General features: G+C 46.8%; 1 pseudogene; it reads right to left on the reverse strand.

Moving 5' to 3' along the window:
- Window positions 1-318: 318 nt before the first annotated feature.
- LOC144362062 (uncharacterized) lies at window positions 319-11,444 on the reverse strand (annotated as a pseudogene).
- Window positions 11,445-20,561: the final 9,117 nt, after the last annotated feature.

A 20,561-nucleotide genomic window follows, 5' to 3' on the forward strand; every position in this document is an offset into this window, starting at 1 on the left:
CAACCCGTTTCTAAACAAAATCTAGAATATTCCACCCAGACACAGTACGATTCTCAGTGACACGGAAGTGGTACATAAGTCGTATGCGACATGCCTCCCCTCTCAAGAATATTATAACATATAATATTACATGACTAGCAACGACGTCAATAATACGAATACGATAACAATTTCAAATAAAACAACAATACAACATATCAAATCGAACTGAATAAAGCTCTGAATACATAAATTCGAAAATCACATACAGTAGAATATAATAAAATATGAAATACAGTCATAAACGAATAACATTCTACTATACTCTTCAAAAGTTCCTCAGTCCATCAATCTACTCAGGTAGTTCGCTACCACATTGTCCCGTCCAGGAATATCCTCAACACGATAATTATATCCTTGCAGAGTCATCGCCCATCTCATCACTCGGTCATTTGCAAACTTGGCTTTATCCAGGTAAGACAATGGTTTATGATCCGCCTGCAAAATGAACTCCACACCGGCTAAATATAGGCGAAATTTATTCACGCCCCATACAATGGCTAAACATTCCCTTTCTACAGTTGAATATTTCTTTTCTGCATCGGATAACTTCTTACTTGCATACGCAACTGGATGAAGCTTCTCACCATGATTCTGCATAAGTACTGCTCCAATTCCTACCTGAGACGCGTCCATCCGCAACACAAATGGTTTCTGTGGGTCTGGCAACTTCAAAATTGGTTTGCCCAATAAGTATTCCCGCAAAGTGTTATATGCTTTCTCCTGGGCCTCTCCCCATACAACTTTGTTGGGTTGTCCTTTCCTTAGTAGATCACTCAGGGGTGCTGCAATAGTTGCGAATAAGGGGATGTGGTCTCTGTAGTAATTGACCAGCCCAAAGAATGATCGAACACCTTTCTTGGTCGCTGGTCTTTGCGCTTCTCGAATTTTTTCCATGTTGTCGTGACTCGGACTCACCCAATTGTGTCCAATTTCATGACCCAGGAATTCTACTGATATTGCACCCAGAACACACTTGGATGGTCTAGCTGTTATGTCCGCTGCCCTTAGTCTTCGTAACAACTCAGATAATACTTGAACATGCTCATCCCAGCAGCTTGAATAAACTATCAGGTCATCTATATAGCTTCCAACCCCCTCCATACCTGACAATAATTTCCTGATTCCCCGCACCAGAGTAGCTCCTGAATTCTTCATTCCAAATGGCATTCTTAAAAATTCATAAGTTCCATCGGGAGTAACAAATGCTGTCTTTGGTATATCTTCTTCAGCTACTGGTATATGCCAATAACCCTTACTTAAATCAATTTTTGACAGGAACTTACTATTATGTAGCCTCTGAAATATGTCCCCTGTTGTTACCATTGGCTCAGGGTCGGTTACAGTGACCTTATTTAATTTCCTATAGTCTACACATATGCGATTCGATCCATCTTTCTTCTTTACAATCACCACCGGTGACGCATAGGGTGATGTAGACTTCCTGATTACTCCCATTTTTAACATATCTTCAGTATCTTGCCTAAGGTTCTCCCTTATTGCATATGGTAGTGAGTATGGCTTAGATCGTATTGGTGTATCATTTGTCAGGTCAATCTTATGACTGATTATCTTGGTCTTTCCTGGCAAGTCAGTAAACACCTTATCATAAATATTGACTAAACCCACCAGTTCTCTTCTCTGGTGTTCTGTCAGGTCTGTACCAATTTGAACATCTTTACCTGACTCCTTTGGTTTACAAGTTCCTAACTCTAGAAGATCATCTTCGTCTACAGCATTCTCTCCATCTGACTCGTTGCACCCCGCTGTAGCTGCGCGCACAGCATTCATCAAGTCTATGGCCGTATTTGGTGAGTAACTTGTCTCACTTCCATCTGGTTGAAGTGACGTCTCCCGCTCAACATACAACATGATACGTCTTCACTTTGTCACCTACCTTCACTCGAGAATTGTTTTCGCCTATTACCTGCTCCACCACATAAGGACCCTTCCACTGCATCAATAGCTTGTTGTTGTCAGTTGGCAGCAAAATTAACACCTTATCTCCTTCCTTAAGCACTCACTTCTTCGTTTTACGATCATAGTAACACTTGTATCGGTTCTGTGCATTTTGTAATTCCTCTCGAGCAATCTCTAAAGTCTGTTCTAACCGATCTCTCAACTCAAACACATACTGGTAACTATTAACTATCTCAGGAGTATCGCTCTCTTCGGTCCATAACTCTTTAAGAATCTTCATTGGGCCTCTAACCGATCGACCATATAATAGCTCAAATGGGGAAAAGCCAGTTGACTCCTGTGGTACCTCTCTATATGCGAAGAGTAAAGCACTAATATACCGATGCCATTGCCTTGGTTGTTCATGGCACAACTGCTTTAACATCTTCTTCAAAGTACCATTTAACTTTTCCACCAGTCCATTACAAATGGGGTGATAGGGCGTAGACATCAGTCTCTTAATGCTGAGCAATCTTGATACTTCTTGCATACATTCTGAGTCCCCATGTCACTTAGTACTTCTTCTGGAACCCCCAATCAACGTCTCGGCTACAGTCTCCGTATCTATATTTTTAAGTGGTACTGCCTCTGGATACTGTGTAGCATAGTCCACCATAGTTAAGATGTATCGATGACCCCTGTCACTGGCTGGCGTAATTCCTAATTTTCGAGTTGTTAGTTTTCTGCGGAATTCCGCTAGAGGGCGCATCCAAAATACCCGGATGACAAGCCTGAGTGGGGTTGTTTTTATTGAAGTTCTGTATTCTTACATGCGTAAATCAATAGATTGGAAAAGCAAAAAAGTCCCAGAACTCCGCAAATTTCTTCAGGATCGTGGTATAACTTGCAGCAATGTTCGTAAAGCTAAACTGTTTGAACTTGTTGAGTTAGCAAACGAGTTAAATGTTCGCCAAGTGTCAAACAATTGTCGTCGTACTGTAAAACATGAGTCGACGATAACTCTGGTAGATCCGTGTAAAGTAAAAACTTGGCAAAAAAACTTCATACTTTGCCTTTGTTTGAAATAGCTGATATGTTCGCATATTTGTTGCATCGAAGTGACTGGACAACAGCCAGACTGAAAGAATATCGACTTATTAATGGTTACTTACTTCATAATTTCCGTAAAGCTTCATCATGTGCAGAATACAGAATTTAATTTCATTATGGCAGAGTGTATTCGGCAATGATCCATGAAGGAAAATCCTTACAAGCCATGGTTTATTATTAAATCAAACTCTAAAATAGTTTCTGGAGTTTGTAACTGTGTAGTGTAAGTTTAATTTAATATTTTATTCACCAGGCGATCAGCAGATGCAGTTATCATAAATGGACACACGTTTTTTTCCTTCCGTAGTTATTTTAACTTCAACTTCGCAAAAAATGCCATCATAAGGATTCTGAACAAGAAGATCGATGTGGGAATCGGCAACGAGCGAATTTTTCATCAAATCCGGCTCAATGTTTTCATTTGCAAACGTCTCGAGAAGCCGACAGAGTCTTCGTTTTTCAATCGATGTATACCTGCGGTTGAAAGACGGCTGTCTCCAGTTATTGAACTAACAAAATATTGGCGCAGGATGGAAAATGCCGTGAACAAACCCGGGAATATAGTTTGGCGTCCACTCAGATTCCCAACGACGCATTCGAATCCACTGGCGTTGAAGTGTTGATTACATGGACGAAAGAAATGTATGAAAAGTTACGCCTTTCATCTCAGGATATTTTGCTGTTTTTTTCTTTTTAATCGAACCCAAAGAATAGTCTGGGGCATTACAATGCCAGTTAACCATTTTGACCAATTCTTGCAAAACGTTTGTAAAAAATAAGACTTCGGCAACAGTAACTACTAGTATATTGCTTACAGCAGACGCCGCTCAAATTTCAAAACCCCACCACGAACGTTGAATGGACTGTCATCCGGGTACTTTGAGAACGCCCTCTATCGAATTTCGTGAGAAAAATAGTAACTCGGAAATTAGGAATTGGTCCAACCAAATCTATAGCCACACGCTTGAATGGCATATCAATTAAAGGCATCTTACTCAAAGGGGCCTTCACAACTGATCCCTATGATACAGTCTTCTGGCACACATCACACAACCTACAAAAACTGGTAGCATCTTGATGTAGCCCAGGCCAATAAAAGCTAGTCACAATCCGGTCTTTTGTCTTCTTTATCCCCATGTGTCCACCAAATATTGAATCATGGGCAATCTCCATAACACGAGTCCTCAACAGTTTCGGCACAACCACTTGTCTTGCCTCCTGGAACTGAACGATCCTGATGCACACGATATAGCAAGCCTCCATATACCTGGAACTCGGTTGTATGGTGCCCTCTCACTTCTGGTTCTCTCTTATTATAATATTTCTTCAATGATGTGTCTGCTTGCTGTATCTCGATTAATTTGTCTTTTGTTACATGTGCTCCAATCTTTACATCACACACTTTGAGCGGCTTCACCTTACCAGATTTCTTCGCTTGCGCTCTGGTTGTTACTGCTCCACTCACATTCCACACTGGATCCAGGTCATCTGGTGGTCTTGCTCCGGGCACATTCCCAACAATTAACTCATAGATTGGGTCCTGCACACATAATGCTTCAACCATGCCTCTCAAATATGGCATATCAATTTCCACCATGGCGACTGGAACCCTTCTTACAGTACGATCAACCATCAATATATGACCCATCTTTTTTGTATACTGGTCATCTGGTACCAAGCTCTTCTTGACTATAATGCCATTACACCCAGTGTCTCTCAACATGGTCACAACTGTGTCACCAACCTTCCCTTGACCCACAGGCAAAGTCCTGTCCTCCACAACGCCACTCCGTTCCATACATGCATCATTCACAACCTTTAACTGCTCCCCCGATGCTAACAACAAATGGTCCTTCTCAATCGTTTTAGGCACATCACTGTCAATTTGAACAGCACAGCTAGCACTGATATTAGACTCCTCTTTAACCACTGCAGCTGCACCAGTAGTAGTGCTGGGTTTAATACTCTTTCTTTCTTGACCCTTGTGTTGTCCACTATGGCAGAACTTAGCCACATGTCCTATGTCACCACACTGAGGGCACTGTTTACCTTTGTCATGGTTAACATCAGTAACGCGGGATGGACATTGTGCTGCTCGATGACCAACACCCTGACATACATAACACTGGATACTACTACCCTGTCCCACATCAGTATTTCTAATGGCAGTCTTGTTATCATTACGCCTCACCGCCTCACCTGGTCCTTCGTGGATAACTGTCGACCATGTGCCACTAAGTACTGCTTTGCTACTACTGCCAACTCATCTAAATCTTTGGGTGCTCTTTCTTTAAGATAAACTGCAAGATCTCTTGTACAGGCACCAATAAACTGCTCCTTCACCATCAAGTCGGTAACACCATCATATGTTGCTGCAGTGCCTGACAACTCAACCCATTTAGCAAAATAATTCTTAAGCCGCACAATTAACTGGTCAGGACTCTTGGAACTTTCAGGTTTAATTTCACGGAATCGCTTCCTGTACCCATCCTCTGTGAAAACGTATCTTGTCAATAGCGCCACCTTCACACGATCATAGTCAACTGCATCAGTGTCGGACATCCTGGAATATACTTCCAGTGCTCTACCAGTCAACAGCGCACTCAATTTTATGGCCCATCCATCTCTATGCCAACTCGCATTCGTTGCAAACCTCTCAAACCGCAATAAATAACTATCAAGTTCGTCCTTACCATCAACAAATGCAGGCAACTTTGGTGACTGTGCATCACTGACCACATTTCGTTGACCGCCAAAATCAGCCTGTTGGAACCCCGGCATTGCTGCTTGAAGCTCTAATCTCCTCAACTCAAATTCGCTTTCCTTTTCTCGCTGTTCTGCTTCCGCTTCCAGTCGTAACTTTTCCTTTCTTTCCTCAATCTCCATTTTCCTTACCTCTGCTTCCCTCTCTTTTTCTCGCTGTTCTGCTTCCGCTTCCAGCCGTAACTTTTCCTTTCTTTCCTCAATCTCCATTCCCCTCACCTCTACTTCTATTTCCATTTTTGCCATCTCTCTTCCCTCGCCGCTTGTCTGTCAGCCCGCTGAGAACTCAATTGCTCCAAAATAAATTTCCTTTTGTCTTCTCCAGTCATTCCCAGTTCATCCGCCCATTCCATCAATTCTTGTTTCGACAAATCTTTCATCTCGCGGCCATGTTGTCTTCTATATGTCTTCACTGTTCCCGGACGAGCCCCCAGATGTCACACGCAACGTAATATTACCGTAATTGGTATAGTACAGGTGTGATGGTTCAAATACCAAAATGGCAACAGTAACAGAAAGACTTCCCTGGCGGCAATGATAAAATACGAACACGGAGCCAACAGATGAGGTTTCAACTGGTACTGGTATTATTTTACTCTGCAAACATCAAGTACAATAACGTGGTAAAACTCCAAACCTCCAATAACTAGATACTTAAACTCCAATACAATTCAACGAGATCTCCGATCTGAACTCAGTGCTGAACAACTCCCCTATATATACCCACACTGTCTATAAATAGACCATTACATCAGCATACATAATGAGTCTGGAACTTACTACCAATTTCTAGAATGTTCCATTACCTTATATTGCCTCCTACAGTGTTCTATTACCTATTCAACCAGTTTCTAAACAAAATCTAGAATATTCCACCCAGACACAGTACGATTCTCAGTGACACGGAAGTGGTACATAAGTCGTATGCGACATAAATGAAACATCAGATATGATTGGTTATCTACCATATTTCAATATTATAATTGAAACATCAGATATGATTAGTTTTCTACAATATTTCAATATTATAAATGAAACATCAGATATGATTGGATATCTACTGTATTTCAATATTATAATTGAAACATCAGATATGATTGGTTTTCTACAATATTTCAATATTATAAATGAAACATCAGATATGATTGGTTATCCACACGATTTTAATATTATAAATGAAACATCAGATATGATTGGGTTTTCTACAATATTTCAATATTATAAATGAAACATCAGATATGATTGGTAATCTGCAATAGATGAATGTTATAAATGAAACATCAGATATGATTGGTTATCTTCAACAATTGAATATTATAAATGAAACATCAGATATGATTGGTTATCTACAATAGATGAATATTATAAATGAAACATCAGATATGATTGGTTATCTTCAAAAGTTGAATATTACAACTGAAACATCAGATATGATTGGTTATCTACAATAGATGAATAATAAAAATGAAACATCAAATATGATTGGTTATCTACATTATTTCAATATTATAAATGAAACATCAGATATGATTGGTTTTCTACAATAGTTGATATATCATAAATAAAAAAGATGTTATTATAAATGAAACATCTGATATGATTGGGTTTTCTACAATATTTCAATATTATAAATGAAACATCAGATATGATTGGTTATCTACAATATTTCAATATTATAAATGAAACATCAGATACGATTGGTTATCTACAATAGATGAATATTATAAATGAAACATTAGATATGATTGGTTATCTACAATAGATGAATAATAAAAATGAAACATCAAATATGATTGGTTATCTACATTATTTCAATATTATAAATGAAACATCACATATGATGGTTTTCTACAATAGTTGATATATCATAAATAAAAAAAGATGTTATTATAAATGAAACATCTGATATGATTGGGTTTTCTACAATATTTCAATATTATAAATGAAACATCAGATATGATTGGTTATCTACAATATTTCAATATTATAAATGAAACATCAGATACGATTGGTTATCTACAATAGATGAATATTATAAATGAAACATTAGATATGATTGGTTATCTACAATAGATGAATAATAAAAATGAAACATCAAATATGATTGGTTATCTACATTATTTCAATATTATAAATGAAACATCAGATATGATGGTTTTCTACAATAGTTGATATATCATAAATAAAAAAAGATGTTATTATAAATGAAACATCTGATATGATTGGGTTTTCTACAATATTTCAATATTATAAATGAAACATCAGATATGATTGGTTATCTACAATATTTCAATATTATAAATGAAACATCAGATACGATTGGTTATCTACAATAGATGAATATTATAAATGAAACATCAGATATGATTGGTTATCTACAATAGATGAATAATAAAAATGAAACATCAAATATGATTGGTTATCTACATTATTTCAATATTATAAATGAAACATCAGATATGATGGTTTTCTACAATAGTTGATATATCATAAATAAAAAAAGATGTTATTATAAATGAAACATCTGATATGATTGGGTTTTCTACAATATTTCAATATTATAAATGAAACATCAGATATGATTGGTTATCTACAATATTTCAATATTATAAATGAAACATCAGATACGATTGGTTATCTACAATAGATGAATATTATAAATGAAACATCAGATATGATTGGTTATCTTCAAAAGTTGAATATTACAACTGAAACATCAGATATGATTGGTTATCTACAATAGATGAATAATAAAAATGAAACATCAAATATGATTGGTTATCTACATTATTTCAATATTATAAATGAAACATCAGATATGATTGGTTTTCTACAATAGTTGATATATCATAAATAAAAAAAGATGTTATTATAAATGAAACATCTGATATGAATGGGTTTTCTACAATATTTCAATATTATAAATGAAACATCAGATATGATTGATTATCTACAATATTTCAATATTATAAATGAAACATCAGATACGATTGGTTATCTACAATAGATGAATAATATAAATGAAACATCATACATGATTGGTTATCTACAATATTTCCATATTATAAATGAAACATTAGATAAGATTGGTTATTCACAATATTTCAATATTATAAATCAAACATCAGATATGATTGGTTTTCTACAATATTTCAATAATATAAATGAAACTTCAGATATGATTGGGTTTTCTACAATATTTCAATATTATGAATGAAACATCAAATATGATTGGTTTTCTACAGTAGTTGAAATATTATAAATGAAACATCAGATATGATTGGTTATCTTCAACAGTTGAATATTACAAATGAAACATCAGATATGATTGGTTATCTACAATAGATGAATGATAAAAATGAAACATCAATATGATTGGTTATCTACATTATTTCAATATTATGAATGAAACATCTGATATGATTGGGTTTTCTACAATATTTCAATATTATAAATGAAACATCAGATATGATTGGTTATCTACAATATTTCAATATTATAAATGAAACATCAGATATGATTGGTTATCTACAATATTTCCATATTATAAATGAAACATTAGATATGATTGGTAGTCCACAATATTTCAATATTATAAATCAAACATCAGATATGATTGGTTGTCCACAATATTTCAATATTATAAATCAAACATCAGATATGATTGGTTTTCTACAATATTTCAATAATATAAATGAAACATCAGATATGATTGGTTTTCTACAGTAGTTGAAATATTATGAATGAAACATCAGATATGATTGGTTATCTTCAACAGTTGAATATTATAAATGAAACATCAGATATGATTGGTTTTCTACAGTAGTTGAAATATTATAAATGAAACATCAGATATGATTGGTTAACTACAATATTTCAATATTATAAATCAAACATCAGATATGATTGGTTATCCACAATATTTCAATATTATAAATCAAACATCAGATATGATTGGTTTTCTACAATATTTCAATAATATAAATGAAACTTCAGATATGATTGGGTTTTCTACAATATTTCAATATTATGAATGAAACATCAAATATGATTGGTTTTCTACAGTAGTTGAAATATTATAAATGAAACATCAGATATGATTTGTTATCTTCAACAGTTGAATATTACAAATGAAACATCAGATATGATTGGTTATCTACAATAGATGAATGATAAAAATGAAACATCAATATGATTGGTTATCTACAATATTTCCATATTATAAATGAAACATTAGATATGATTGGTAGTCCACAATATTTCAATATTATAAATCAAACATCAGATATGATTGGTTTTCTACAATATTTCAATAATATAAATGAAACATCAGAAATGATTGGTTATCTACAATATTTCCATAATATAAATGAAACATTAGATATGATTGGTAGTCCACAATATTTCAATATTATAAATCAAACATCAGATATGATTGGTTTTCTACAATATTTCAATAATATAAATGAAACATCAGATATGATTGGTTTTCTACAGTAGTTGAAATATTATGAATGAAACATCAGATATGATTGGTTATCTTCAACAGTTGAATATTATAAATGAAACATCAGATATGATTGGTTTTCTACAGTAGTTGAAATATTATAAATGAAACATCAGATATGATTGGTTATCTACAATATTTCAATAATATAAATGAAACATCAGATATCATTGGTTATCTACAATAGATGAATAATATAAATGAAACATCAGATATGATTGGTAATCTGCAATAGATGAATATTATAAATGAAACATCAGATATCATTGGTTATCTACAATATTTCAATATTAAAAATGAAACATCAGGTATGATTGGTTATCCACAATATTTCAATATTATAAATGAAACGTCAGATATGATTGGTTTTTCTACAATATTTCAATAATATAATTGAAACTTCAGATATGATTGGTTTTTCTACAATGTTTCCCCTGCACCACCCCTACCAACCTCCTGCACCGCCACACCCATGCCCTGTCTCTCCGTACTGCATACCGCCTCTCCCGACCTCTCTGCACCACCTTACCCGACCTCCCTGCACTGCCAGACCCACTCCCTGTATCTCCGTGGTGTACAAAGCCTTTTTCGACCTCCCTGCACCGCATCTCCCGACCTCCCTGCACCGCCAAACCCGACCTTCTTGCACCGCCTCTCCTGACCTCCCTTTACCGCCACACTCGACCTCTCAGTACCGCTTCTCCTGACCTCCTTTCACCACTTCTCCTGACCTCATTTGACCGCTTCTCCCATCCTCCCTGCACCGCCACACCCGACCTCACTTTACCGCCTCTCCTAACCTCCCTGCACCGCCACACCCGACCTCTCGTCTCGGTACCGCCTCTCCCGACCTCCCTGTATAGCATCTCCCAACCACCCTTCACCGCTACACAAGACCTCGCTGCACACCTCACCCGATCTCTCTGCATTGCTGCACCACCACACCATACCTCCCTGTACCACCTCTCTCGCCCTTCATGCACCGCCACACACGACCTTTTGGTACCGCATCTTCCGACCTCTCTGCACTGCCTCTCACGACCTTTCTGCACCGACCGTCTCGACCACCCTTCACTGCTACATCCAACCTCCCTGCACTGCCACATCCAACCTCTCGGTACTGCATCTCCCGACCTCCCTGCACCACCTCTCCCGACCTCTCTGCGCCGCCTCTCTCGACCTCCCTGTACCACCACTCCCGACCTCCCTGCACCGCCACACCCAACCTCTTAGTACCGCCTCTCCCGACCTCCCTGCACCACCACACCCGACCTCATGGTACCGCCTCTCCCGACCTCCCTGCATCGGCCCTCCCAACCTCCCTGCACTGCCACACCCACTCTCTGTATCTGCATGGTTAACATCGCCTCTCCCTACCTCCATACTACGCCACACCTGACTTCTCCTCACAGCCTCTCTGAATCTTCCTGCCCTGCCACACCCAACCTTCCTGCACTGCCACATCCAACCTCTCGGTACCTCCTCTCCCAAACTCCCTGTACCGAATTTCCTGACCTCCCTGCACTGCCACACACGACCTCCCTGCACCACCACTTCCGACCTCCCTGCACCTCCACACCCGACCTCTTAGCACCGCCTCTCCTGATCCCTGCACTGCCACACCGGACCTCTCGGAACCGCCTCTCCCGACCTTCCTGTACAGCATCTCCCGATCTCCCTGCACCACCACAAAAGACCTCCCTGTACCGCCACCCCTGACCTCTCTGCATCGCCCTTCCCGACCTTTCTGTACTGCCACACTCGACCTCTCTGCACTGCCACACCCAACCTCTCAGTAACATCTATCCCGGCCTCCCTGTACCGCATCTTTTGGCCTCCTGCACCGCCACACCCGACCACTCTTCACCGCCACACCCGACCTCCCTGCACCACCACATCCAACCTCCCTGTACCGCATCTTCTGACCTCTCTGCACCGCCACACACTACCTCTCGGTACCGAATCTCCCAACCTCTTTGCACCACCTCTCTCGACCTCGCTGCACCGCCATTCCCGACCTCCCTGCACCGCCACACCCGACCACTTAGTACCACCTCTCATGACCCCTCTGCACTGCCCAACCCAACCTCTCGGAACCGCCTCTCCCGACCTTTCTGTACCATATCTCCTGACCTCCCGGCACCGCCACAGAAGATGTCCCTGCACTGCCACACCTGCCCTCTCTGTACCGCCCATCCCGACCTGCCTGTACTGCCACACCCGATCTCTCTGCACTGCCACATTCAACCTCTCAGTACCGTCAAGACCTTTCTGCACCGCCTAGCCCGACCTTCCTGTAACGCCTCTCCCGGCCTCCCTACACAGCCTTCCTCGACCTCCCTGCACGGCCTCTTCCGACCTCCCTGCACCGCCACACCTACTCTCTGTATCTCTGTGGTACACACTGTCTCTCACGTACTCTGTGTACCACCTTTCCCTACCTCCCAGCATGCCACACACTCTCCCTTTATCTCTTCGGTGCACACCGCTCCTTCTGACTTCTCTGCACTGCCACACCCACCCTCTCTGCACAGCCCAACCCAAACTACCTGCACCGCCACACCCAACCTCTCGGTATCGTCTCTCCGTGCCGAATCTCCTTAACTCTCTGCACCACCTCGCCTGACCTAACTGCACCGCCTCTCCCAACCTCTCGGCACTGCTACACCCGACCTGTCGGTATCTTCTCTCCCGACCTCCCTGCACCGCCTCTCCTGATATCCCTTCATTGCAACACCTGAACTCTTGGTACCACCTCTCCGGACCTCCCTGCACCGCCTCTTCCGATCTCCTTACACCGCCAAACACGACCTCCCCGTACAGCATCTCCCGACCTCTCTGCATCGCTGCTCCTGACCTCCCTGCACAGCCCATCCCGATCTTGCTGCACCGCCACACCCAAACTCCCTTCACCGGCACACTCTCCCAACATTCCTGCACTGCCTCTCCCGACCTTCCTGCACCGCCTCTCTCGACCTCCCTGCACCACCACACCCGCTCTCTGTATCTCTGTGGTGCACACCGCCTATCCAAACCTCTATGCAACGTCTCTCCAGATCTCCCTGCACTGCCACACCCTACTTGTCCTCACTGCCTCTCTGGATCTCCCTGCACCGCCACACCCACTCTCTGTATCTCTTTGGTAAACACCACCTCTCCAGACTTCCCTGCACAGCCACACCTGATCTCTCTGCACCGACTCTCCCGACCTCCCTGCACAGCCACACTCGACCTCTCAGTACTGTCTGTCCAAACCTTCCTTCCCGACATCTCCTGACATCCCTGCATTGCAACATCCGACCTCTTGGTACCGCCTCTCTTGACCTCCCTGCACTGCCTCTTCTGATCTCCCTGCACCACAACACACAACCTCTCAGTACAGCATCTCCCAATCTCTAAGCACCGCCTCTCCTGATCTCCCTGCACCGCCTGTCCTGATTTTGCTGCACTGCCACACTCGATCTCTCTGCACCGTCACACCCAACCTTTCTATACCATCTCTCCCGACCTCCCTGTACCCCATCTCCTGACCTCCCTGCACCACCACACCATATCTCCCTGCATCATCTCTCCCGACCTCCCTGCAATGCCTCTCTACCACCTCACTCGACCTCCCTACACCGCTACAGACCTCACTGGACCACCTCTCCCAACCTTCCTTTACCGCCACACCCAACCTCTCGGTACCGTCTCTCCTGACCTCCCTTTACAGCCTCTCCCTATCTCTCGGTACCACCTCTCCCAACCTTTCTGCACTGGCTCTCCCAACCTCCTAGCACATGCTCTACCGACCTATCTGCACTACCACATCGGACCTCTCATTACTGCCTCTCCCAACCCTCCTTACCACCACACCCAACCTCTTGGTACCGCCTCTCCAAACCTCCTTTTACCGCCACACCCGATCTCTTGGTACCACCTTTCCTGATCTCCCTGAACTGCTTCTTCCGACCTCTCTGCACCACCTCTCCCGACCTTTGTTTACCGCCTCTCCAGACCTTCCTGCACAGCCACATCTGACCTCTCGGTACTGCCTCTGCTGACATCCCTGCACTGCCACACATGACTTTTTGGTACCGCCTGTCCCAACCTCCCTTTACTGCCACACCCGACCTCTCGGTACCGCCTCTCCCGACCTCCCTACACCGCCACACACGACCTCCCCATACAGCATCTCCCAACCTCCCTGCACCGCTGCTCCTGACCTCCCTGCACAGCCTGTCCCGATCTCACTGCACCACCACACCCGAACTCCCTTCACCCGCACACCCAACCTCTCGGTACCATATCTCTCGACATTCCTGCACTGCATCTCCCGACCTGCCAGAACCGCCTCTCTCGACCTCCCTGCACCATTACACCTGACCTCTCGGTATGGCCTCTCTCAACCTTCCTTTACCGCCTCTCCTGACCTCCTTGCACCACCTCTCTCGACCTTCCTGCACCGCCACACCCACTCTCTGTATCTCTGTGGTGCACACCGCCTATTCAAATCTCTATGCAACGTCTCTCCAGATCTCCCTGCATTGCCACACCCTACTTGTCCTCACCGCCTCTCTGGATCTCCCTGCACCGCCACACCCACTCTCTGTATCCCTTTGGTAAACACCACCTCTCCAGACTTCCCTGCACAGCCACACTTGATCTCTCTGCACCGACTCTCCCGACCTCCCTGCACTGCTACACTCAACCTCTCAGTACTGTCTGTCCAAACCTTCCTGCCCCACATCTCCTGACATCCCTGCATCGCAACATCCGACCTCTTGGTGCCGCCACTCCTGACCTCCCTGCACCGCCTCTTCCGATCTCCCTGCACCACAACACATGACCTCTCAGTACAGCATCTCCCAATCTCCCTGCACCGCCTGTCCCGATCTTGCTGCACTGCCACACTCGACCTCTCTGCACCGTCACACCCAACCTTTCGATACCATCTCTCCCGACCTCCCTGTACCCCATCTCCTGACCTCCCTGCACCACCACACCATATCTCCCTGCATCGTCTCTCCCGACCTCCCTGCAATGCTACTCTACCACCTCGCTCGATCTCCCTACACTGCCACACCCGACCTCCCTGTATCGCCTCTTCCGACCTCCTTTCACCACCTCTACAGACCTCAATGGTCCGCCTCTCCCAACCTCCCTTTACAGCCTCTCCCGATCTCTCGGTACCACCTCTCCCAACCTTTCTGCACCGCATCTCCCAACCTCCCAGCACACACTCTCCCGACCTCTCATTACTGCCTCTCCCAACCCTCTTTACCACCACACCCGACCTCTCGGTACCGCCTCTCCAAACCTCCTTTTACCGCCGTACCCGATCTCTCGGTACCACCTTTTCTGACCTCCCTGAACTGCTTCTTCCGACCTCCCTGCACCACCTCTCCCGACCTTTGTTTACCGCCTCTCCAGACCTTCCTGAACAGCCACATCTGATCTCTCGGTACTGCCTCTCCCGACCTCCCTGCAACCTCTCCCGATCTCTCTGCGCCACCTCTCTCGACCTCCCTGCACCGCCACTCCCGACCTCCCTGCACCGCCACACCCAACCTCTTAGTACTGCCTCTCCCGACCTCCCTGCACCACCACACCCGACCTCATGGTACCGCCTCTCCTGACCTCCCTGCATCGGCCCTCCCAACCTCCCTGCACCGCCACACCCACTCTCTGTATCTGCATGGTTAACATCGCCTCTCCCTACCTCCATACTACGCCACACCTGACTTCTCCTCACAGCCTCTCTGAATCTTCCTGCCCCGATCTTTTTACCGCCACACCCGACCTCTCGGTACCGCCTCTCCCGACCTCCTTTTACCGCCACAGCCGACCTCTCGGTACCGCCTCTCCCGACCTCCTTTTACCGCCACACCCGACATTTCGGTACCGCCTCTCCAGATCTCCCTGAACTGCTTCTTCTGACCTTCCTGCACTGCCTCTCCCGACCTTTATTTACCGTCTCTCCCGACCTCCCACAGTGCCACATCTGACCTCTCAGTACCGTCTCTCTTGTCATCCCTGCACCGCCACACATGACTTTTCGGTACCGCCTCTCCCGACCTTCCACCACTGCCAAACCCGACCTTTCAGTACCATCTCTCCCGACCACTATTTACCACCTCTTCCGATCTCTCGGTACCGCCGCTCATGACCTCTCTACACTGCCTCTCCCAACCTCCAAGCACCGCCTCTGCTGACCTCCCTGCACCACCTCACCCAATCTCCCTGCACCGCCTATCTCAACCTCCCTTTACCGCTACATCCGACCTCTCGGTACCACCTCTCCCGACCTTTATTACCGCCTCTCCTGATCTCTCGGTACCGCTTCTCCTGACCTCCCTGCACTGCCTCTCCCAACCTCCGACCTCTCTGCACCGCCACATCCAACCTCTCGGTACTGCCTCTCCCGACCCCTTTTACCGCCATACCCAACCTATCGGTACCGCCTCTCCTGGCCTCTTTTTACCGCAACACCCGATCTCTGGGTAACGCTTCTATCGACCTCCCTTTACCGCCACTTCCGATCTCTTGGTACAGCCTCTCCCGACCACTTTTTACCGCCCACCGGTACCACCTTTCCCGACCTCCCTTTACCACCTCTCCTGACCTCCCTGCACCGACACACCTGACCTTTCAGAACTGCCTTTTTCGACCTTTCTTTACCGACTCTCCCGATCTCTCGGTACCGCCACTCCCAACCTCCTTGCACTGCCTCTCCCAACCTCCCAGCACAGCCTCTCCCAACCTCTCTGCACCGCCACTACCAACCTCTTGGTACCGCCTCTCCCAACCTTCCTGCACTGCCTCTCCCTCTCCCAGTACAGCCACATCTGACCTCTCAGTACCGCATATCCCGGCCTCCCTTTACCGCCACACCTGATCTCTTGGTACCACCTCTCCTGACCTCCCTTTACCGCCTCGCTTGACCTCCTTGCACCGCCACATCCAATCTCTCGGTACTGCCTCTACTGACATCTCTGCACCACCACACCCGACTTTTCGGTACCGCCTATCCCGACCTCCCTTTACCGCCACACCCGATCTCTCAGTACCACCTTTTCCGGACCTTCCTGCACTGCCTCTCTCGACCTCTCAGCACCACCTCTCCCGACCTCCCTGCACTGCCGATCCAGACCTCTCTACACTGCCTCTCCCGACCTCTCTGCACCGCCTCACCCAACCTCCCAGCACCGTCTCTCCTGATCTCTCTAAACCGCCACACCCGACCTCCCTACCCGACTTTTCCGACCTCCCTGCACCAGCACATCCAACCTCTTTGCACCACCTCTCCCGACATCCCTGCTCTGCCTCTTCCGACCTCCCTGCACATTCTCTCCCGACCTCCCAGCACCGCCAAACCCGACTTTTCTGTACCGCCTCTCCCGACCTCCCTTTACCTCCATACCCGACCTCTCGGTGCCGTCTCTTTCGACCTCCCTTTACCGACTTTCCCGATCTCTCGGTACCACCTCTCCCAACCTCCCTGCACTGCCTCTCCCAACCTCCCAGCACAGCCCCCTCCTGACCTCTCTGCACTGCCACATCCGACCTCTCTGTACTGCCTCTTCCGACCTCCTTTTACCGCCGCACCCGATCTCTCGGTACCACTTTTCCTGACCTACCTTTACCGCCTCTCCCGACCTCCCGGCACTGCCATACCGGACCTATCAGTACCACCTCTCCCGACCTCTTTTTACCGCCACACCCGACCTCTCGGTACCGCTTCTATTGACCTCCCTTTATCACCTCTTCCGATCTCTTGGTACCGCCTCTCCTGACCTCCCTGCACCGCCTCTCCCGACCTCCCTTTACTGCCTCTCATGACCTCCCTTTACTGCCACACCCGACCTCTCGGTACCACCTCTTCCGACCTCCCTGCACCCCTCTCCCGACCTCCCTGTGCCGTGTCTCCCGACCTCCCTTTACCACCTCCCTCGACCTCCCAGCACTGCCAAACCCGACCTTTCGGTACCGCCACTCTTGAACTCTCTTTACCGCCACACCCTACCTTTCGGTACCGCTTCCCCGACCTCCCTTTACCGCCTCTCCCGATCTCTCGGTACCATCTCTCTAGACCTCCCTGCACCTGCACACCTGACCTCTTTGCACCACCTCTCCCAACATCCCTGCCCCGCGCCTTCCGACCTCCCTGCACTGTCTCTCCCAACCTCCCTGCACCACCACACCCGATCTCTCGGTTCCGCCTCTCCCGACCTTCCTGTAATGCCTCTCCCGATCTCTCTGCACCGCTACACCCGACTCCGTGCACCGTCTTTACAGACCTCCCTGCACCGCCGCACCTGACTTCTCAGTACCGCCCCTCCAGATCTTGCTGCATCACCTTTCCCGACCTCCTTGCACTGCCACATCCGACCTCCCATTACCTCCTCTTTCGACCTCCCTACAGCACCTCTCTATCTCCCTGCACCGACTCTCCCGACCTTTCTGCACCGCCTCTTCCGACCTCCCTGCACCGCCATATCCGAACTCTCGGTACCGCCACTCCAGACCTCCCTTTACCGCCACACCTGACCTCCCTGCACCACCTCTCCCGACCTCCCTGCACTGCCACACCCGACTCCCTGCACCGCGATTACAGACCTCCCTGCACCGCAGCACCCAACCTCTCAGTACCGCCCCTCCAGACCTCACTGCGCCGCCTTTCCCAACCTCTTTGCACCGCCACATCTGACCTCCCATCACCTCCTCTTTCGAACTCCCTGCACCGCCTCTCCACCTCCCTGCACTGACACTCCCAACCTTTCTGGCACCGCTTCTTCCGACCTTGCTGCACCGCCATATCCGAACTCTCGGTACCGCCACTCCCCACCTCCCTTTACTGCCACACCCAATCTCTTGGCACCGCCTCTCCCGATCTCCCTGCACCGCCTCTCCCGACCTCCCTGCACCGCCTCTCCCGACCTCTCTTTGCCGCCTCTTCTGACCTCCCTGCACCACCTTTCACGACTTCCCTGTATCGCTTCACCCGACCTCTCTGCACCACCTTTCCCGACCTTCTTGCACCGTCACTCCAGACTTCCCTGCACCATCTCTCTCGACCTCCCAGCACCGCAACATCCGACCTCTTGATACCGAATCTCCTGACTTTCTTTTACTGCCAAACCCGACCTCACGGTACCGCCTCGCGCGACCTCCCTGAACCGCTTCTCCAGACCGCCCTGCACCACCACATCCGACCTCTCGGTACTGCCTGTCCCGACCTCTCTGCACCCCTCTCCCGACCTCCTTGTGCCACGTCTCCCAACCTCCCTGCACCGGCTCTGTCGATCTCTCGGTTCTGCCTCTCCCGACCTTCCTGCAATGCCTCTCCCGACCTCCCTGCACCGCTACACCTGACTCCCTGCACCGCCTTTACATACCTCCCTGCACCGCCGCACCCGATCTCGCCAGACCTCGCTGCACCGCCATTCCAGACCTCGCTGCACCACCACATCCGACCTCCCATCACATCCTCTCTCGACCTCCCTGCACCGCCTCTCCACGACCTCCCTGCACTGCCTCTCCTGATCTTCCTGCTCCACCTCTTCTGTCCTCCCTGCACCATCTCTCCCAACCTCCCTGCACCACCACACACGCCCTCTCGATACCGCATCTCGCAAACTCCCTGAACTGCCTCTCCCAACCTCCCTGCCCCACCACATCCGACCTTCCTGCACCGCCTCTCCCGACCTCCCTGCACCGCCACACCCAGCTCCCTGCACCGCCTTTACAGACCTCCCTGCACCGCAGCACCCGACCTCTCAGTACCGCCCCTTCAGACTTCGCTGCGCCGCCTTTCCCGACCTCTTTACACCTCCACATCTGACCTCTCATCACCTCCTCTTCCGAACTCCCTGCATCGCGTCTCCACCTCCCTGCACTGACGCTCCCGACCTTTCTGGCACCGCTTCTTCCAACCTCGCTGCACCGCCATATCCGAACTCTCGATACCGCCACTCCCCACCTCGCTTTCTCGCCACACCCGATCTCTTGGCATCGCCTCTCCTGATCTCCCTGCACCGCCTCTCCCGACCTCCCTGCACCGCCTCTCCCGACCTCTCTTTGCCGCCTCTTCTGACCTCTCTGCACTGCCTTTCCCGACCTTCTTGCACCATCACACCCGACTTCCCTGCACCGTCTCTCTCGACCTCCCAGCACCACAACATCCGACCTCTCGATATCGAATCTCCCGACCTTCTTTTGCTGCCAAACCCGATCTCTCGGTACTGCCTCTCCCGACCTCCCT

Source organism: Saccoglossus kowalevskii, chromosome 7 (genome assembly GCF_978046115.1).
Source record: "Saccoglossus kowalevskii chromosome 7, keSacKowa6.1, whole genome shotgun sequence".
In the NCBI taxonomy this organism is placed as follows: domain Eukaryota; kingdom Metazoa; phylum Hemichordata; class Enteropneusta; family Harrimaniidae; genus Saccoglossus; species Saccoglossus kowalevskii.